This window comes from Onychostoma macrolepis, chromosome 07, assembly GCF_012432095.1.
Source record: "Onychostoma macrolepis isolate SWU-2019 chromosome 07, ASM1243209v1, whole genome shotgun sequence".
NCBI lineage: Eukaryota > Metazoa > Chordata > Actinopteri > Cypriniformes > Cyprinidae > Onychostoma > Onychostoma macrolepis.
This window is the reverse complement of record NC_081161.1, coordinates 26,841,082-26,862,505: the sequence shown is the minus strand read 5'-3', so window position 1 is coordinate 26,862,505 and position 21,424 is coordinate 26,841,082. Positions and strand designations below refer to the sequence as shown.

The 21,424-nt window shown below is 34.9% G+C and overlaps 1 long non-coding RNA gene across 3 annotated transcripts; it reads left to right on the top strand.

The window, feature by feature from the left end:
* The first annotated feature begins 3,821 nt into the window (after positions 1-3,821).
* Positions 3,822-11,891, top strand: LOC131543419 (uncharacterized). Of its 3 annotated transcripts, none has more exons than XR_009271909.1 (7): positions 3,822-4,252; positions 4,414-9,916; positions 10,010-10,198; positions 10,295-10,354; positions 10,448-10,515; positions 10,716-10,828; positions 11,324-11,891. It is a non-coding gene; the product is annotated as an uncharacterized LOC131543419 (long non-coding RNA). The 3 variants fall into 3 exon arrangements; XR_009271910.1 differs by adding an exon at positions 11,149-11,167 and having other exon boundaries at positions 4,414-10,198; XR_009271908.1 differs by having other exon boundaries at positions 4,414-10,198.
* The last annotated feature ends 9,533 nt before the right edge of the window (positions 11,892-21,424 follow it).

Here is a 21,424-nt window from a genome sequence, read left to right as displayed (position 1 = left end):
ACATCATATGTACATTAATATTTTGGTTGTATTTCACATTGCGTTATGAACCGCTGGACTACTGACCAGAATCAGGGCAAGACTTGCCATTGTGGCACAAAGACAATGACATCCACCATGCAACAGCAAATGAAATAGAAATACACTACTGCAAATAAACGTTTGTTTTCAATTGTGTAAATGATTGAATTGACAGACAAGACTCATTTGTTTTCATGGCTTATTTTGTTTCATATTTTTAATATTTTGAAATTAAAGCCCCCTCTCTTTTTTTTTTTTTTTTTTTTGGCTAAAATGTGTTTTTGGACAGTTGCAATACTTGCAAGTTGTGGCCTGTGTAGTCAATTAATGCTTCTTGTAGTGCAGGATTCATGTCTTAAAAGTTTGTAATTTATTGAATTACTTTCTATGAAGTTCTATAGAAGAAATTGAGGTTTAATTATTTTTATTAAACATATTCTGACTCTACAGAAAAATCTTGTCTCATGTGAAATTTGTCAAATGTATTTGTTTGTTTTGAGCTGAAGCACCAGTTATTAAAATCTAAAACTGTCTAAAATCTAAAAATGTTTTTATTAATCTGTGACAATAAACTGAGCTTGTTTTATTGCGGTTGGAATTTTAAAGCATTTTAAGGTATTGATATTGACAGCGCAGTGCACAAATGACACTTGTCTGTAACAACACGCAGCACGGAATGTGACGATATAATCTGTGTGCTTGCAGTGATGGCCTAATAATATTATATAATGATTGAGAAGTAGAGTTCTTATATAACATTAAATTCATCCTATTCATGGTCAGAAGTAAAATGTTGGCTGACTAGAATAACTGAGAACTAATAATTGACAAACAATATGTTCTTTTTGTGAATTATAACTGTTATTATAGGGGTTGATATAAATTTTGTTAGCTACAGTGAACAACTGTAGCATTGCAATTATCATTTATCTTTTTTTTTGTCAGTATTCTCTAAGTTGTATATCATTTTAGTATACATTTTCAAGCCGTATGTGAAATGGATGACTTGTCAGACTTCCAAAAAGAACAAATCATGGCAGCCCATTTATCAGGAGCATCTGTAACCTCTTCAGCAGCCCAATGGTTTTAGTGTTTTGAGAACAACAGTCTTTACAGTTTTGACTGCGTACAGAAAGCTTGGCTTGAATTCATCAGAGAAGAAGAATAGTGGATGAAACGTGAAAGTGAATGATGGGGATATTAAACACTAAGAAGGACTGTGTCCAAGGTACTACAGCAAAAGTGACAGCAAACCTCAATATGTACCTGGAAGATCCTGTTTCCACAAAGAACTTCACAAAACCAACACCTATGAAAGCAACTGATAAATTTGAATCTCTGAAACTAATGCTAAAAAGTGAAAAAGATGGTGTCACGATCATAAAACCTGGACATTTGGCCACTATTTGAACCACTATGGACCTTTTTGCAGAAAAAGAGTGAGAAGCCAATTCCCTTTTCCAACATCTCTAAAGCAACAGGCAGTCAGATGTTTTGCTTTTGACTGACCGCATTCAGGTGAAGATTATTCAACAATTGGCCTATCGGTAAGCCCCTCCCCTCGAACGCAGACTAGCCAATGGCAGTCGAGTATCAGGTGCACGGGGAGCGGAACTCGGACATCTTTAGGTTTCAGCGCCAGAGAAACATTGGAAGATCCGAAGCTCGCATCGGTTTTATGGGGTTTATGCTTCAAAAATGGAAAAACGATGTCCCTATGTATTCACCCCAATACAAATGAAGACAAAACGTTCATTTTCTGGTTGTCATACACAAGTTACAGTTTTCATCTGCTCAAGCAGAACGTTAATGTTATCTTGTGCTTTAGCAAGGTATCTCTGGCTAAAACTAGCTAACGTTAAAGTTAAAGACTTCTCCCGCTTACATTGTGATCTGTAAACCATCGCTTCCAGTTACCCACCGTATTTATTTTTAAATATTTTATAAATCCCTCCATGGAATATTTAATTCCCACTTGGTGGCCTTCTGTGTCCAAAATTGTGCGAAAACATCGTGGAACAAGGTTTTCACGCTGCAGCTGTCATTGAAAGACAGTGAGCAACTCCGTTTGTTTGTCCGAGAGAGCAACAGTAACTAAGGGGGGCGGGGCTTACCGATAGGTCATTGTCTAAGAAGGTTGGAGATATAGTATTAAAGGCAAATGGTGGTAAAACACATCTTAATAAAGAAATATTGCTTGTTTCGCAGGTGTTTTTGTCCGACCCCTGTATATTCCAGAATTGTGAAAGTACAGTAAAAGGATAAACTAGCCTAACTACAGAAGACCGTGATGTGTGTTGTGAGACATTTGGCTGCTTCCATGTCTATGAAACATGGTAAGCTACAAAGAAAATGAATTAGTGAACAACACAAGTGGTCCTGATATCAGAACAGTTGTTTCTGTCCCTTAGGATGTTTGTAATCTGGAGAGAGATCTCTACAGCTGCAGCTCTGCCAATCTCCTCAGAAGACAAACAGCCCTGCCTGATGTTACACACCTGTATTCACACGATGCTGATGTGTACTCAACTATTCAGTGTGTTGTGCATCAACCATAAGGGAAATCATCAAGTTGTTGATTACTACAGACAAATGAGGCATTAGATGCAGTCATACTTAGCTACTCACTTGTTTCATTTTTCCCCTTCGCTGTTTTATACCAGATCAATCATATTTGACAACACAATGTAAATATATATTTATGCATACTGGTTGCATGTTGTTGGAAAAAAACAAACAAACCTTTTTTACACTAACATTACTCTAATAGTGGGCAGGGGAAAATCTGCATTTTCCAGATATATCAAATACATTGTCAGATATTAGATATAATATTTTAATAATTTGCTTTGAATTCAGTACAGTGACAATATCAAAGCCAAGCACTTAATTTTTTGTTGCACCAGACTTTTTCAGACAGTATAATTAGGTCTTTGATATATTATACAGGATTTAAAAGTTTGGGATCAGTAAGGTTTTTTTTTTTTTTTTTAAATAACATGCTCACCAAAATATTATTAGAATTTAAAATAATTCTTTCTATTTTAATATATTTTAAAATGCAATTTATTCCTGCAGACCAAGCTGATTTTTCTGCAGTCATTACTTCTGTCTTCAGTGTCACATGATCCTTTAGAAATCATTCTAATATGCTGAATTGGAGCTCGAGAAACCTTTCTTATTATTATCAGTGTTAACAGTTGTGCTGATTAATATTTTTGTTTTCATTTTATTTCAAATATTAATTTAGTAATGTTATAAGTCCATCTAATATCACTTTTGGTCAGTTTAATGCATCCTTGCTGAATAAAAGTAATCATTTCTTTCAAAGAACAAAACAGCAACAACAATGATGACAAACTTTTGAAAGGCAGCTGTCTTTAAATTTTAAGAAGTGTCGCCATGGTTCTTAACATATAACATTTGAAAACATTTGACTTAACGAGTCGATCTAACAAGTCTATGTAGACTATATCCATAGGGCATCTGAATATAAAATAGTGATTAATAAATCAAACCTTTTGACAGGAAGTGCTACAACCTGGAAAATGAATCAGTGGGTCAGTGCTGTCATGTGCGTGTAGATAATACTTTGACCCTGTGGACAGAGATTAATGAAAGGGGCTTTTTCTGCATGTTCAACCTGTCATTTGTTACCACGGACAAACTCTGACTGACAGAGCGGCCCTGCTCTGTTTATCAGTAACCATGTCTTGACACGCCATCAGGTTAAATGTCAACTCACGTTGCCTGGCAGGTGAAACACACAAAGTCTGCAACAATCTGAATCAACAAACCTTGCTAACTGTGACCGTGCTGAAATATGTTTGCAGTACCTGCACCAATGCCAACAGGAAGTTCAGTGTGTTGTCATAGAAATCAGAGCCCTGATTTCCACAACAGTGTCAAAGGAAACGTACTTAGGCAGGAGATTTTACTGATGCATTTCTAAAGAGCACATTACTGCTTTTGGACAACATCTGCTTATACTGAGATACTTTGCTAAGTTTTTTGAAGACTCTGGATTGTATTATGGGGTGCAACACCAGTAAAGGTACTCAAGTCACGGATCCATCCAAAAAACCTAAAGACAGACCCAATTCTGCCAACTCATCGAACAAAGACGAAAAGGACAATGTTAATGAAATCTCACACGCAGAGAATAATGAAGCGGAGACAGAAGACAGCAGATAAATGTTCATTTTCTGGTTACCTTCCTCAAGTTTCTATGGTAAGATGCGCATATTTTTGTTTTGACCTGTCAGGAAACTATTTCTTATATCAGCTTGTATTATAATATTGCATAATAGTTTATTTATCTGCTCCAGTGAGAAACATGCATCAGAAACTGTTGTGATGATATCATGTATTTGATATTTTTTTATCTGTTAGTTGCCGTATTCGGTCCAGCTGTGATCGGCTGAAGTTTCCAGGAGAGTGCAAGGAGATCTGCACCAGTCTGTTTCTTTACATGATGGTTATATATAGGCCTATATATAGCTATGTTCTCATCTCATCACTTCAGTACCTTCTTTCTGTATGTTTTTTTGGTTCCCTGTGTGACCAGACTGTTGAGGAAAGTGCCAAAGGTTAAAAAAATCATTGTTATTGTGATATTAGCAGAGATTTTCTTATATTATTAGCCGATTCTATTCTTTAAGAATGTAAATAAATATTCTTAAGAAATGAAAAATGCACTATTTATTTATTTTACACACACAGGCACGCACGCACGGACACACACACACACACACACACACACACACACACACACACACAAAACACGCTTTAATTTTTACCATTATGATAATTCAGTAAAGTGTGTAAAGTCAAAAATCACGAGCGCTGGAATTAACCTGTAATATCTTTCAAGACCAGCAGATGCCTCTCTCTGTCAATTTACATGCTTTTTTCGATTGCTTACACACAAAATATTTACTTGTCACACAATTTCTGAAACACACCAAATCTGCAGAACCATACACAAATTTTTGGCCTTTGACTCAGTTTTCAATTTGCAACACTTTTTGCAAAGCACATCACACAATTCTTTATGTAACACACAAAAATCTAACAGGAATTAATATTATGGCAAAGGTGTTTGCAAATGTTTGCTTTTGACATGTGTTTGTGATATTTTGAATGCAGTGCTCATTTTGCAAGAGACGTTTTGCATTTTGTGTGTGCAATTATTGGATTTGTGTGTAAAGGTTTGAAAAAAAAAAAAAAAAAGAGGCAAAGTTTTGAAAATGTGTGTAAGCAGTTGAAAAAAACTGAACCTTTGTGAGACCATGTACAATGAGAAATTGTAAAGTTATTAACTAAATAAATAAGCAAACAACTAGATTAATTAATTAATAAAACCATTTTCTTTTCTTTCTTTTTTTTCTTTTTTTGTTGTATTTTGTTAGACTAACTGGGACATGTCACAGCACTTACATATTGATGCCCTTTTGTTGGTTTTATTGCTTCTATTGTCCTCATTTGTCACTTTCGATTAAAACTGCTAAATGATTAAATATAAATATAAAATAACAAGTGCAAATAAATAAGTAATATTAACAAAACCAACAAATAAGACAAAAAATAAATAATGATATATCAGTAGTTCAAAATAAAATAAAAAATTTCAATGAACATAATGCAAAGTAAAGAAAGAAAGTCAACAAATTACATAGTAGCTATATTAAGTAATAAAGGACAATAATGTGTTATAACGAGCCTTAAAAAAATAGCACATGCTAATTTACAAAGTTGTTTAAAAGTCGTATGTCAGAGTGAGGACTTTCCATTGACATTTATTATTTTTTATACTAAGCTAATTATATTTTCGACCCCCTGGCTGCAACTAAACCAAACAGAAATGTATTTATTTATTTTTTTTTTCTCGATTGTTATTAAAAACTGTATTTAAGATGTTTTCCTCGTGGGGACTGTTCTGCTTCTCATAATGCAGGCTAAGTGATTTTAGGTTTTACTGCAGTATTACAGTCTGATCCCATAATGCAGGCACAACCAGACTGCAAAATTGGCACAAACGGCTAGGCAACACTAGGGGGCAAAAGTGCTCTATATTGGAATGAGCGTTTTCTCCAGCTTCCACCCCTTGCTGAGAGCATTCAGTGTGAAATGTATATTTTAGGATTATTAGCACAGAGTGGGTTGAGCTCACAGAAAAGCTATTCTATAAAGCCCAGTTTCACAGTCTCATCAGAGAGACAGCAGGAAATTGCTGCAAAATATTATTATTACTGTGAATGAATAAAATGTTTGAGAAGATAAATGAAAAGCATTTTTAAAGAAAATATAGCACCTAATAGCTTTTTAATTTCACATGACGCATGAAAAGAAGGACTTAAGAGTATTTCTCCTGCCGTTTCCTCTTAGTATTGATGAGAGCAAACACACCTGCAGTGAGCCGGTGTCTTATCTTCTCTTTATCATTTAATTAATATGAATGCTTCAAATACCCATTATCTCTGTGGTTACATTAAACCAAATGATCCATTGATGTTAACGAAATGTTATGCTAATACACGCGCTCCTCTGTGGGAGCGTAGTCTAGTGCAGCCATTGATTGACATCAATTTAATTTAATTGTTGTCACAGACAATTGGCTGGAGAAATATCGCTTCACTGGGTAATTCTGTATGCAGTGTGACCAACATCTGGATCTGAGATGATTCAATTTACACCTCTGAAAAATGAAATCCATTTTCCTAAAATATCACATTTTTCATATCAGTTTAATAATGCAAGATGGTCTTGGAGGAATGAGGATACTGGGATGTTTTGGGAGGTTAGAGAAATACTATTCTCTCTGACAGGGTTCCTCTTCTTTATTTCAAATATTTTGCATACACTCAGTAGCCACTTGATTAGACTTGTACTTCGGCTTGTTGATGCAAATGTCTAACCATATTAAATGTGGCAGCATGCATAACAGCATGCAGATGATGCATGCAGATGGGCAGGAGATTCACTTGTTGTTCAAACCAAACATGAGAATGAGGAAGAGTATCTGCAGATGGGATTTTCACACGCAACAGTCATACATAATGAAATAGATTCCAAAACCAAAAGCAAAATTATCACCATTCTTGAAGCAGAAAGCCTTTGCTAATGAGAAAGGCATGAGAAAAATGACCATGACCACCAAAACTGGACAGTAAAAGATTAGAAAATGTCGTCTGGTTTGATAAATCTCAGTTTTGGATTTCATGATTATGTATTTTTGTAGGCCAACCTGGAAGTCTGCATCCTCCTGGTTCCCTCAACACAAACCCAATAAGATATTTCCATTGGCTTTTGGATTATTACAAAAAATAAGCTCTGTGACCAACAAGCGTTTTGATTCTTACATGTTTTGTTCATTATGATAATCTTCACAAACAAACACAACTTTTATGCATTTTGAAGCCAAAAACACAATAACCAGAATTAAACAGCTAAACATAGGCTTTAAACAAACTGCATCACAGTCACATGACTTCAACATCACAAACATTAAGCTTCCAACAAGTCTTTCAGTATTTACTTAAAAAGTGTTTTCCCTGAAAGTTTGAGTTAGAATAGTTTGCAAGAGAGTGATTATAAACACAAAGAGTCTGTAGAAACAGACTTGTGAGTAGATCCTTTGTACTGTTCCGTTAAGCCACTTGTTAACAACTGCTTTTTTCAAGCCAAGTAAAGGCTTTAAAAAAATATTGCTAATGTATTTTAGTTTGTAGAACAAAGCATGAACATATTTTAAGCTTGTTTTTACCACAGATCTTATTTCAGGCATTTAAAATGCTAAGTGCTAAAATGCTAGCCCATGCTAAAATGCTGACTCATTTCTGAGTTTTGGCCTACAAAAATACCTCATTGCTGGTTCATATCAGTGGTGGTGTTATGCTATTTTCTATATTTTGTTATTAAAACTTTGTTTAAATGCCACAGCCTATATGCCAGTACTGCTTCCCATGTGCATCCATTTCACACACAGTCATTCTCAAATGGCCACTCTCACAACTCACAACCCTATCACAATGCACGCGTCATTCCAGGCTCGTCACACAACACCACAATGAGTTCAGTGTACTCAAATGGCCTCCACAGTCACCAGATTTCAATCCAACAGAGAGATGCAGTTGAATGACAGAATGTCTTCATTTCCAGCACCATGTTGAATCTGTAACATTAAGAACTGAAGATGTAATGTGTAATGATAATTAGTGTATACACATACATTTACTTAGCTCATTAAGACTGTAAAGTTAAATTAAACTACACATTAATAATAATTATAATTCCGCACATACAGTATGTTATAGTAGAGCTAGTTGTGTATGATTGATCTGTGTCTTGCTTCAAGGTGAGTGAGACAAAGCAGCTGGTTCCCTGTATGTGCATCATGTGTGTGTTGACTGTACATGTGTGATCTGCTCTGTCTCAAGGTGAATGAGAGTGAAAGCAGCTCTCTGGCAGCTGCAGTGTAATTATGTGAAAGCTGCTGGTGTGTGTATATAAAATGCCTGCCTGGCAGGTGTAGCCATTCATCTCCCAGATGAGTTTTTTTTTTTTTTTTCTTATTCTTTTTTCGGAGCTGAGGCAGAGAGAAGTCTTTTCAGCGAAAATGGAGAAAAATGGGAAAACATATTCTAAATGTCATTCATTCAGCCACGATGTCACTCTGACCTTAAAATATCATCTATCCCTTGTTGTAAATGTGGACAAGAGAATCCTGTAAAATACCACATTTTGATAAGAGATGAAGCCCACATAAAGGGTGTGTGTATATGTGTGTGTGCTGGGCCATCAGTGATGGGGTGAAAAGGTGGCACTGATTCTGGAGGCTCACAGCTTCAGAGGGCCACATCAATTCCTGCATTACTGATGTAGTGACAATGCATTCTGCGTCACAGTAGAAATGAATGAATTCACAAATCATGCACTGTGTGATACAGTTGTTATAGTTAATTAAAACTAAAACCATAAAAAAACTAAATAAACGTTAACTGATAAAATATTTAAAAACTTATTTTATTTCAGCTATAGATGCCAAGGCAACATTTCTCATTTTCATTTTGTTTAACTTGATGTACTAAAATAGCTAGAACTTAAATAAAATGAATAAAAACTATATAGACATGTTTTTAAAAAAGATAAAATAAAACTAAAATAAATCAAAAACTGACTGAATGACATGAAGAAACAGAACAAACTGAGACAGACAACATCCAGAAGAACTGTGGCAATGTCTCCAAGATGCTTCGAGAAACCAACCTGCAAAGCTACCTGAAAAACTATGCTCTAGGGCAAAAGCTGCTTTAAACGCAAAGATGGTCACACCAAATGTTGATTTAATGTAAGTTAATTGATAAAGAAAATCTATTTATGACATTATTTTTGACAGCATCCTCATTTTACAGCACTTTTACACAAGTGCCTAAAACTTTTAACAGTACTTTGCAGGTAGGTTTCTTGAAGAATCTTGCACCTTGCTCTAGCTGTTGTCAGACTCCTTGTGCAAACAAAAATCTCACTGGATTATTACCATTAATAAAACAAACAAACAAACATAACAATAAGAACAAGACCAAAGACATTGGTGGGACAATATAGAGCACAGCAAAATCTCCAGTGTTGAAATCCTAGTGTTAAGGACTTTTAGAGTAACGTGTTAAAGTTGTGGTGTTGAACTTTAGGGGATTAACACTAGCTAGTGTAAACAGCACCCTCTGGCCGGTGTCAATACTCAGAGAAACTCTTATAACACTCTGTTGAGTGTTATTAGTCACATCCGGGACATTTGCTAGTGTGCGCGCTTGACCCATCTGGAATATTTTTCACAGACGCCATTTTCTTAGACTCGCGATGCGGAGCATACGAGGACGGAAAACAGCGAAATTAAGTGTTTAATCTTAATCACAATATATGTTTTGTAATATCATAAAGTTTTATAGCGATATTTATGAGGTGTGTGCGCCTAAACCTTTTTTTAAAGACATTTCTTCCACTCGCGAGGCGGACCAGACGAGGACGTTTCTTTTTAAAAGGGACACGCCGAAAGTTAAGTGTTTTATCTCATTTGTATGTATTTCACAACATCATATTGATTTATAGTGATATTTGTGTAATGTGCACTCCTAAACTTTTCCTCAGGAAATTGGTTTTATCAAGGAAAACACCGAAAGTAAGTGTTTAACCTCATTTACATTTTGTATTTTATAAAATAACATTACTTAATGACGATATTTTGATGCTGTGCGCGCCTAAACGTTTCTCACAGATGCATTTGAATGGCTATGCACTGACGCGGAAGCCACTTTTAACAGGGGAAACATAAGAAGTAAGTGTTTTACCTCATTTAAAATTTGTGTTTTATTACATCACATATTGATTAATAGCGATATTTATGTGTTGTGGGCTCAACCCTTCTCAGAGAGACATTTTCTTTCACTGGAGATGCGGAGCAGAGAGGGAAGTTGGTCTTCTCAAGGAAAACACTGAGTGAGTTAAATTGTTCGTCATTCAAAGTGATTTTGTGCCCTCACAAGTCTTGAAATATGGCACATGAGTCGCATAAACTACTTTAGACAGTTTATTATCTTTTTTTTTAAAGCATGAACGTGTTTTGTGTTCAGCAAATGTGAATCGTATAGGTTTGGAATTACAATTTTAAGTTAACTGTTCCTTTAATATTGTTACAGATGGTTCATGCTGGCTTAACAGAAAAATCGAAAGGAGATGATGTGCTTGAAGAGTATGAAGCCACCAGTACATTAAGTGGGATGAGAAGAGCTTTGTTAGGACACATACCAGAGTAAGTAAGCCACAATTGCATATTTTAAGATTATTGATTGTCATGCTTAATTTTTTTGATTATTAAACAATAATAATAAAGAGTCTGATCTCCTTCTAAAAATGTTTCATAAAAAATGCATCAAATGTAAGTTTTTGGTATGCTTGTATTGTAATTTATTTATTTACTGTCCCATTTATGTGCATTCATTTTGGTAGGAGGAGTAGTCCAACCATAAGTGAACAGTAAATGTTTACTTATACTCATGCCTTTCCACAGATGCCATGTATGACAGTTTCTTTTGTTGATTATTCAAAATATCTATTTTTTGTGTTCCTCAGAAGACAGAAGGTCCTACAGGTGTGGAACCACATGAGTATAAATAAATGATGACAGAATTTTCAGTTTTGGGTTAACTATTCTTATATTGTAAGTGATACTTGTCCCTGACATTTCACCTGATAAATGGATGTGAAATAATCCTTTTTGTTTTTTGTTTTTTCTCCTATTTTACAGGAGCACTTTTGTGATGCTGCAAGTGGGAGTTGGGTATCTTGCTTGGCTGAAAACTGCAGAGAAACACATCTCGTCTTGCTGAAAACTACTCTTTACAAGGTGGTCCAAACACCATTAGCAGAGACTTTGTTCAGTTAGCATTAACATGCATTCTGCCTGGATGCTAATGAATGGGATGCTGTTGTTTAAGCTGATAAATGTAAGCATTATAAACCTCGTGACATTAAGTGTACATATGGACCAAATAAGAATATGTATTTTGTGCCTTTGCACTGATTTGCTTTGACATTATGATGTTTTAATTGTTGTAAGAACATGTTCTTTACATGCATTGAAAACATTGAATGTGAAAACATTTTTCTCAGGGAAAAAGATTTACAATGTTTCAATTAAAAATTAATAATTGTAAAAGTGTATTGTTTTGTGGGTTTATTTTTTTATATTTTTACCTGAACATTGGTGCAGTGTTCACCAGTTGAGGGAGTTAAATTCACTCTTTAAAATTTGCAGTGTAGGTATATGTTTTAATCTGCATTACCATTTTAAAATAAGTATTTACAATATTTACATTAAATCAACATTAAATAAATACACTGGGTGTGTAGGATTAATCACCATAAAGTGTTAAATGTGTATACTTGTGAGTAATAATTTCTTACCACCCTTAGTGATTAAAATTAAACACTAACACAGTGTTCGTATAATAAACACTTTCGTCAGTGTTGTTTTAACACTAGCAAAGATGGACCTGTATGTTCACCCGGAAAGTGTTAATTTTAACACCCATGGTGACAAATCTCCCAACATATTTTTGCTGAGGGTTAGCGTCAGATACAAATAAAGTGATTTTGATCCAGAGGTGCAGTCTTCGTTAGGCAATATGTTCTCCCCATTAGTCAAGTTTGTTTATTTACTTATTTATAGAATGAATGAATTAATGTTTTTTCCCTTGTCTGCCTTCTGTGTACTTGTTGTCTGGTAAGCGGATACGTTACGTGAGAAGTGCGGATTGCTTTACGGCAGCAACAAATGCACATGTACAGCTATCCAGTGCATAGCCTATATAAATATACCACTACCAGTGGTATATTTATGACAGTGAATTACACTCATATAACTGGGGAGCTCCAAAGTCATAAACCCCCAAAACTACACAAAGTTGCTCGCTCTTGTCTAAGATTGTTGTATTATTATTTATTTATTCATCAAACGATCTCTCAATTCCCTGGATAACACATTGCCAGAGCTTCAAATGGACTTGATACACGTCCTCTCAACCATGTTATGCTACTCAGATACATTTAAACTGTAAGTCTCTCATGTGTCTACACTCGCCTCACTGCATCCACTGACAGCATCGCTGATTATAATACGTTATGTTGTCTGTTTACTAATGAAAGCATTCAAAAATGTTCTCGTACAGACCTGTAGATGGCGCTTAATAGCGCTAGTGGGGATATTGCGCAGGTCTGGTCCAGCTCACAAGAAGTGGGCCTTCACTTTCCCCATCATTGATATTTGTACAGGTGAGCAAGCTTTTCAGTAATTTTAATATGCAGCATGGTGTGAATCGTTATGTTTACATAGAATGATTACTTTTATTATTTTGAAGAATCAAAGGCATTTCTTAGTGTGTTTAAAACAACTCGTTATGAGAAAGTTAATGAGCATAATCGATGATTTCTTAAAGCCAATATGGCCACTTCCACGCGAGGTGGAAAAGAGGCGCGCTGTTGCTTTATTTTGTTGTTTTTAGAGTCCAGTTTTATGTATTTGCTAATACGTTGTTAATCAACAGAGTTGATGCATGCAAAGTTATGCTGTGAAAATGCCGATGAAAGTGAAATCTTGTAATGTTTTTTTTTTTTTTTGAGTAGGCCCATTGTTTTGTTTCTGAATTGAGCTGAGTTAACGCAAAATGTAACTAATGTATCATCATACTTCCCCAGCTCATTGATTGCAGTACATTGAGGCAATTGTTTTGTATTACAAGTTTTCTGAAATAAATATAAATATTTTAAATATGCAAAAGAAGCATTCATTAAATTTGCATGCATTTCAGTTACAGTAATCTGAACATTAGATAAAGCCAGGTCCAACATTTGTTTCATTTTGCTGACATTAGAGTTGTTAACATTTGTTCCCCACAATATTTTAGGAATAAAATGCTACATAAATCAAGCAAATGATACATTAACAAATTCCTCAGTTAAAATATTGCGGACACGTCTTGCTCATTTTGTAAACATATTGTTTTTATATGTATTGTAAAAGAAATCTACGGTTGCAAATAGATGTGTAATAAAATGAACACTGAAATGTAAGCTATATTTTGGATGTTTTCTTTTCACTAGTCTGAAAGAAGACATGTTAAAGAAGCAAAATAGCCCAAAATCTCAAATTTAGCTAGTGCATGATAATAATAATATATTAATACTGTCATTGCAGTTTATTAATCAGTTATTTGATTTTCTGCCACATACAGTATTAGTTACGGATGTGTTCATGGCCCCTTTTTTCCAAACCAAGGCTGCTTGTTTGTAGTTGCTAAAATAACTTGCTTGTATAGTTACAAATCCTTTAAAACTAGTTTTCCACTTTTCATGTATAAATACAGTACGCTGTTATAAAAACAGCAACCCATTACACATTTGTCGGCAGCTTGTCTGCAAATTTGCCAACACTGATGTTAGCCTTAATGCAATTTCTGAGTTTGCTGACAAATGAAACACTTTTAACTTGTTTGGTGTGGTATTGTGGTGCTGTGTTATTGTGCAGAGCTTGAGATGTGGAATGTATAAAAAATGTGATGACCAAGCGAGTGAAAATGATTTAGCGTATGTAGTCATCTAGGATATTAATTCATAAAACATAATTATATATATATATATATATATATATATATTTTTTAACAATGAGGGGTCCGTAGAAAATTACAATGGAGGCCCTGAGTTATTAGCTCCAGTTCTGTGAGTGTGTGTGAGAAAGTTTGTGTATGTTTAGCGGTATCTGGGTGGGTGTGGGTGTGTAGTAGTTGTGCCAGTTTTGGTACACTGAAGGCCACAGCATGTCACTGTGTCTCCCTTGCGTAAGCCTCTCAGAGCTCATATAACAGTATCAAATCACTCTCTCTCACCCCTCAATCTTTCTCTCAGTTGTAATTTCAGTACAATAGTTACATGAGTCATGGAAACAGCATGCATTTCCTAGAACAAGTAATTTTGTAATTATAGGGTGAATATGCAGTTGTCAGGGATACATTGTTGCACCTCATCAACACAAAAACAGATGGATCTCTGTTTGATTGTTTTATTAAGCCATAAACCCTACTAATGTTGTTCATTTACATTATTATGCCATCAGAGCTAATTTCTGTATTCACCACATACACTATCCCATCCATACTAGCCATTAGCCAAACCATTCTAAAAACATAAGAATGCAGTTATATTTCCATTTGAGCTTGGTTTGGCACAGAATAAAACAAATCGTTCTTGGCCCAAAATTCTCGTCATGCTGGTAGAATGCATGTAGTGACGTTGCCACTCACGATTGGTCACTTATTTGTTGTCTGGCTACTAGTTTCTATCTGTAACTGGCCAAGTGTGCTATTTAAGCGAAGTAAATGAAAATATCTGACCATCCTCCATAACACGGTCACTATTTACATCTCGTACCATATGTAAACACTTGTGTTACCAAAGCAATGACCGACACGTTTGTATTATGAGATCTGTTATCAGCCCCACACTGGAAAATGAAACCGTAACGGTACCAGCTAGGCCAGATCGGCACGGAATCGAATGGTTAAGCAACGCGAGCGGCTTGGCCAGTTTGGAAAAGTGGCTATTGCTTTCATAGCATTTTCATTTACATGTACATGTACATGCATTTGGCAGACGCTTTTATCCAAAGCGACTTGCATTGTATTCAAGATACACATTTTATGAGCTCTTCAGTTCTTGCTTTCCCTGGGAATTGAACCCATGACCTTGGCATTGCTAACACCATGCTCTACTGTTTGAGCTCATTAACAAATTCTCAATTGTAGAATCCCTTATACTGTATTTTATCTGAAAATGTAAAATTGTACTCACTGTTATTTTGTTCCAAATCTGTATGACTTACTTTCTTCTGTGAAAGATATTTTGAAACATACCTTAATTCTTTTTTTTTTTTGTCCATATAATGAAAGTCAACAGGTTTTGTATAAGAAAAGATAGTTGGAACATTTGTCAAAATATCATCGGTAACACTTTAGTATAGGGACCACTATTCTCACTATTAAGTACTGTAGTTGCTTATTACCATGCCTATTTATAACATATTGGCTGTTTATTAGTACTTATTAAGCACATGCAGTTAAACCAAAAATTATTCAGACACCAGATATAATTTTTTATATTTGTTTACTAGTGTGTGAAGGGCACTATAGCTAGTTCATTTCTGTAAGTGAGGATAGCAAAATAAAGTAAACTGTGACATATTATACCCAAAAATTCTTCATACAGTGGATTAGCAGTAAAACTGATAAAAATTCGGGACCAAAAATGATTCAGACACTTTGACCTGACATTGTTTTGCTTAAGTGTTTTTTTTTTTCCCTTTAATTGCTAATGCAACCTATTTACACCACAGACTGAACAAAATGAAGGATTGCTTAGTAATTTGTTGACCTAAATTGGTATTATCTAATTGTGTACTTAAATTTAACAGCTGATAGCTATTCAACCGAATTCATTTGTGAGACAGTCTAACAAAAGGATGGCATTATCAAGATGAATTTGTTCTGATAATAGTTCTTGTCATATTTTATTAAAATTTTCTAAACTACATCAAATAAACTGTGATAATGTGAGAAATGTTGAAGAAAAGTTTGGTTTGACTGTATTCTGCTGCATGACCATATTCTACATCCTTAATCCTACCCAATACCTAAACTTAAACTACCTTACTAAGTATCAATAAGCAGCAACTTGGTAGTTCATTGAGGCAAATGTCATAGTTAATGGTTTGTTAATAGCGAGAATTGGAATGTTATGAGGGTGAATAAATGATGACAGAATGTTCATTTTGGGTGACCTTTCCCTTTCACTGTACCATGTTTCTTTATCATTTCCAGGCTGTGTACTTGCTTGTCAATGTGCATGATTCTGTATGCACTTGAATACGAAAGCTAAGTTAATTTTGCATTGGCAGAGCCTCATCTGAGAGGAAAGTCATTAATGTGTGTGTTGGTGAGTGGGTGGGTGAGCATCAGCATGTAGAAGTAATATAGACCTCTCTGCTCTACTGGAGAGGACATAGAGATAGAGCGAGCGAGAGACGGAGAGAGCACTCCACGCCATCATTAGTGCTCTTTCATATTTACATTTTTAATGTAGAGGAACAACATTCATGTTCTCGTCTCAAAGAAATCAAGTACTTGTCCTGCAGGCCAGTTAGTCACAAGCAATTACGCTAAATGATGCAAAAGCCAGAATATTGCGGGGTTAAATTGCTTGTGGAGAGGCTTTTGACATGTGACTGTCTCTCTCGTCTCTTTGAGAATAGGTGCATTTCGGGGGAGAGAGAACCATTAGAGTCCAATCATAAATAACTCTCTCTGTCCTCTGTTTGAGACGAGAGAGGAAGAGAGCAGAGGCCAAACTACCTATGATTGAATTTGAAGGCATTATAGTTTGGACTCGAGTCAGATTTCCATTATGTCGAACAGCCCCAGTTTATCATATAGTCATGCAATAACACACCCACCTGTTAAATATCAGATTACAACAAAACAAATGGCATCAGTTAGCACGAGACATTTAAGATACTTTCAGTGCTGCAGCTGAAACACTGCCCAAAATTACTCATACTGTACCATTGTAACCTTACAATAGGATTACATCCTTTAAAACCCTTTACTTTGCTATAGCAGCTCCACAGACGTGGAGGTGGGTTAGAAATGGTCAATCCAGAAGACCAGTTCACTGAAGAATGATGACTGGACTGTGTGTTATTAACCAGAGCAGTCAAAGAGCCAAGATATTATAACAATGGAAAATCAACCCATATGCTCTCTCTCCCTCTCTCGCTTTCTCTCTCTTTCTTAGTGATGCTTTGGCTGTCATGGTTGTCATAATATAGCCTTGCCAAAACAATTCAGAAGAAGCAGGAAAGATATACACACAAAAAAGCTTTTTTTTTTTTAATGCTTTGGAAAGCATGCTGACCAAAAATACATTTATTTGACCCAAAATAGTAATATTATGAAATACTATTAGAATTCGAAATAACTATTTTCTATTTAATATATTTTCAAATGCAATTTAATCCTGTGATGCAGAGCTGAATTTTTAACAGCAATTCCTCCAGTGTTCAGTGTCACGTGATCCTTTAGAAGTCATCCTAATATGCTGATTAGGTGATTAAGAAATATTTATTCTTATTAACATTTTTGTGGGAATTGCAACACATTTATTCAGGATTCTTTGAGGAACAGAAAAACATCATTTATTTGAGATAGAAATCTTTTGTAACATTATAAATAACTCTTATCATCTGTGTAATGTCTGTTTAATCGTTCAGTGTTAGGGATGCACCGATATGAACATTTTGGCCAATACCGATAATTTTTTATATTTGCAAGCCGATAACCGATATGTTGGCTGATAAGTCTATATCCAAATTTTTATATACTTTTTGAGAGCCTGATTACAAAAAAAGTCTCATCATTAAAAGCCACATCCCAAACACTTCAACACAAGCAGCTTAGTTTGAATGTTTTAAAAATAACTTTAATCTCCCATTACCAAATTTCATCATAAAAAGTCTTAAAAATATATAAAATAATGCATAAATAATGCAAACAAGTCATTGAACAACATTACATGTGTAAAGAGTCAAAATGTATGTGCCATGGTTCGATAAAACGGAATAGCCCCTGCATGGACAATAATGAAATGATTTTAATTACTAAACCATATTGTTGATGAAAATAATAAGAGAAAAATAAAAGTGGTGGTAATTAATAATGCATCAATGATTTTGAAAAAGTAACAAATTAATACCACTGTTTTAAAGCTGCAGTTCGTAACTTTTGGCGCTCTAGCAGTTAATAAACAGAACTATATGCGTCGTTGCCAAAGCTACTTCTCTCTGTTTATGTCTATGACTAATCACACAGGTACTGTGCTACTCTGCAGTGGTACCCGAACCAGTCTAAAATAGTCAGAATATAAACATTTATTATAGATGTACCGTAGTGATTCAGGACAAGCCAAAAACAGGGTTTGGAAAATGGATTCATGGTGTACTCACTTATTATATGAATTTTGTAAATTTGGAAATCAAAAAAGTTTCGGACTGCAGCTTTAAATTGCTGTTTGAGACGCGTGTGCTGTAGCTGAAGAGCTGAATGAACACGGTATTGAAGTGCTGGCAGATTTAACTCAAGGAAGTGCATCCTATGAGATTAATCAGATATTAATACAATATAACATAATATTACAAATTATATATGTACAAAAGGACGCAGTTATTGCGTGCTAGTCAGAATGAGTATTTCTCCTGTTGTGGAAGCGCTCTTCCCATAACAATGCGCTGAAACATGGCAAATAAACCCAAAGAATTTACAAAGTTTTATTATAATAATGTTGTCATTAGAATGTTATATACATGACATTCCCAATCATAGTTATTAATGTTGTGCTGTTTGAGCTTTTTAATGTTGTTCACCGCCGGTGAATCACCGGTAAACTGAAGCGTTCTATTAACTCTGTATTAACTTAACCAAACTCATTCTATGAGATGAATGAATACATAAACACAATATTACAACTTACAATTGCACAAAAGGCTGCAAATGCATAAGCGAACTTAACTGTCATGGAGGTGTAGCTACGTTGTGGGCATGCTCAAAGCAAGCACAAAACGGGCGCACAAAGATTCAACAACATTTTTACAGTAGCCTAATGTTCACCTTATAATTTTATGTAGTCTTTATGACACTGCCCTGCACATGTTGCACTTAAGTGTATTGTCCTTTTTGAAGTGATTCCAATTACATTTCAACCATTTCAAAACCATCATGGCGAACAGCGCGCATCTGAAGTGTTTCTGAAGTCTCTGAGGGAAATAATGCATTATTGGCAAAATTTTCTTATCGGGCAGATACCGATAACAGAAAAAAATAGCATTTATCGGCCGATACCAATATGGTGGCCGATATATTGTGCATATCTATTCAGTGTATAAATGAAAAGTTCAGATGCAAAAGCCTCTAGCCATTTGAAATTTTCTTCTAAAATTAGCATTTTTATCAGCCTCCTATGTTTAGGTTCATTTATTTCACTTTAATGGCAATGAAAAGAATCTGTTCATTGCCATCATAGTGAAAATACTGAACCTACACATAGGAGCTTGATAAAAATGCTCATTCAAATGGCACATAGAGGCTTTTGCATCTGAACTCTTCAAATTTTCTTTGTTGGTTTAAGATTTGATTTAAGTTTCTTTGAGGCACAAGTCTTTTCTAACATTGAATGATGATAGGAAATCACATAGATGATCTTTTTAGCTCACCATTGATTAGCTCTCCAATTTCCGCTATGGGAAAAAGCGAGGAGTGTTACATGGGGTGAGTTGCAACGGCATCCGTTTAACCAATTAGAAATGAGCTACGGGGTGCATTCACTATCATACATGACCACCTTCCTCTTGAGATGACAGTAGAAGTTGTAGATGAATAGCTAATGGGAGACGTATGTGTTAAAAAAGATCTAGAAATATCTCTAAGCAGATGGTGACGGTTATAACACATTTTGAGAATGGTGAGAATGACTAACATGTCTTAAATATTTTAATTAAAAACAGGAAACAAGGCAGATTGCATAACCATTAATTTGAACAATCATTAATTACTTAGGTTGTCACCATAAACAAATGTGCAAAAATTAAAATGATATCCATGTTTTGCTGTTAACTCACCCTGGTAGTGGGGTACAGTAGTGCTGTTTGTATTTAGAGAGTTTAGAAATGTTGATTTCCAAACTAAATAAATTTGAAACCGATTATGTGAAGATATCAAATTAACAGAAACATACTGCAGTGAAAATGAACGCTGAGTTACAGATGTTGAAACTAAATAATTCCAACACTCCCCAGTCTCCTCGCAGATATTAAATAAAAAGAAGCCAAGAGAAAGTTTTAGAGACAGGCACTGAGAACAATCTCAGTTTTATTACATTCTTTTGTATTTCACAGCCCCAATTAAATGCCAGAATTTTATACAGGCAGTTTGGAGAGTTCATATACAGCAAATACATATTGATGAATTGATAACTATATATATTATTTTCAAGTGTGCCTACAGGTTTTTACATTTTTACCTTTTTATTTCTATATATTACAAAATGAACCACAGTTATCACAAGTACAATGAAATGTTTGTGATAAAATTACAACTTAGTTCAAGATCTTGTCCTGAGATTTAGAGTAAACCACATTTGTTTGTTTTAATATGCCTTATCAGTGGTCAGTTTTTGTCAGATCTCATGAGAAACCAGTGTTTCCCCTAGGTTTTGGATTCCTTTTTTCCCCAGTTTCTTTCCGTTTCAATTTTTCTGGACTCCTTTTTAATGGTTAAATTGAATTTTAGTAATCAAAAAAACATGTCTAACTAATTAAAATCATGAAACTTGAACAATTTAACATAAATTTATTAAAAGATTAACAACAAATACATGTTTAGGGCCCTATGAAATTTTTTTTTCCAACCTTATGTTTTATTGTTACCAAATTCTGCGTTTTGCATGTCTAATTATTTGAAAGCAATAATGTAATGTATGTAATAAAATTAAATTTTAAAAAATAATTTTAAAAATGGTGCTATATAGCACTAAAAGTGGTTCTTTGGCTTGTAATCATAGGGAACCACTTTTGGTGCTGTAGCTGTATATCGTCAGCGGTTCTTCAGTGGTTCTTTGGCATGACTGAGGGGCTATATAGCACAGCTACCATATACAGAACCTGTTAAGCTCCTGTATGGTTCTTCAGTGGTTCTTTTGGGTGATTAAGGTACTATATAGCACCACTGCCGTGCAAAGAACCTGTTAAGCC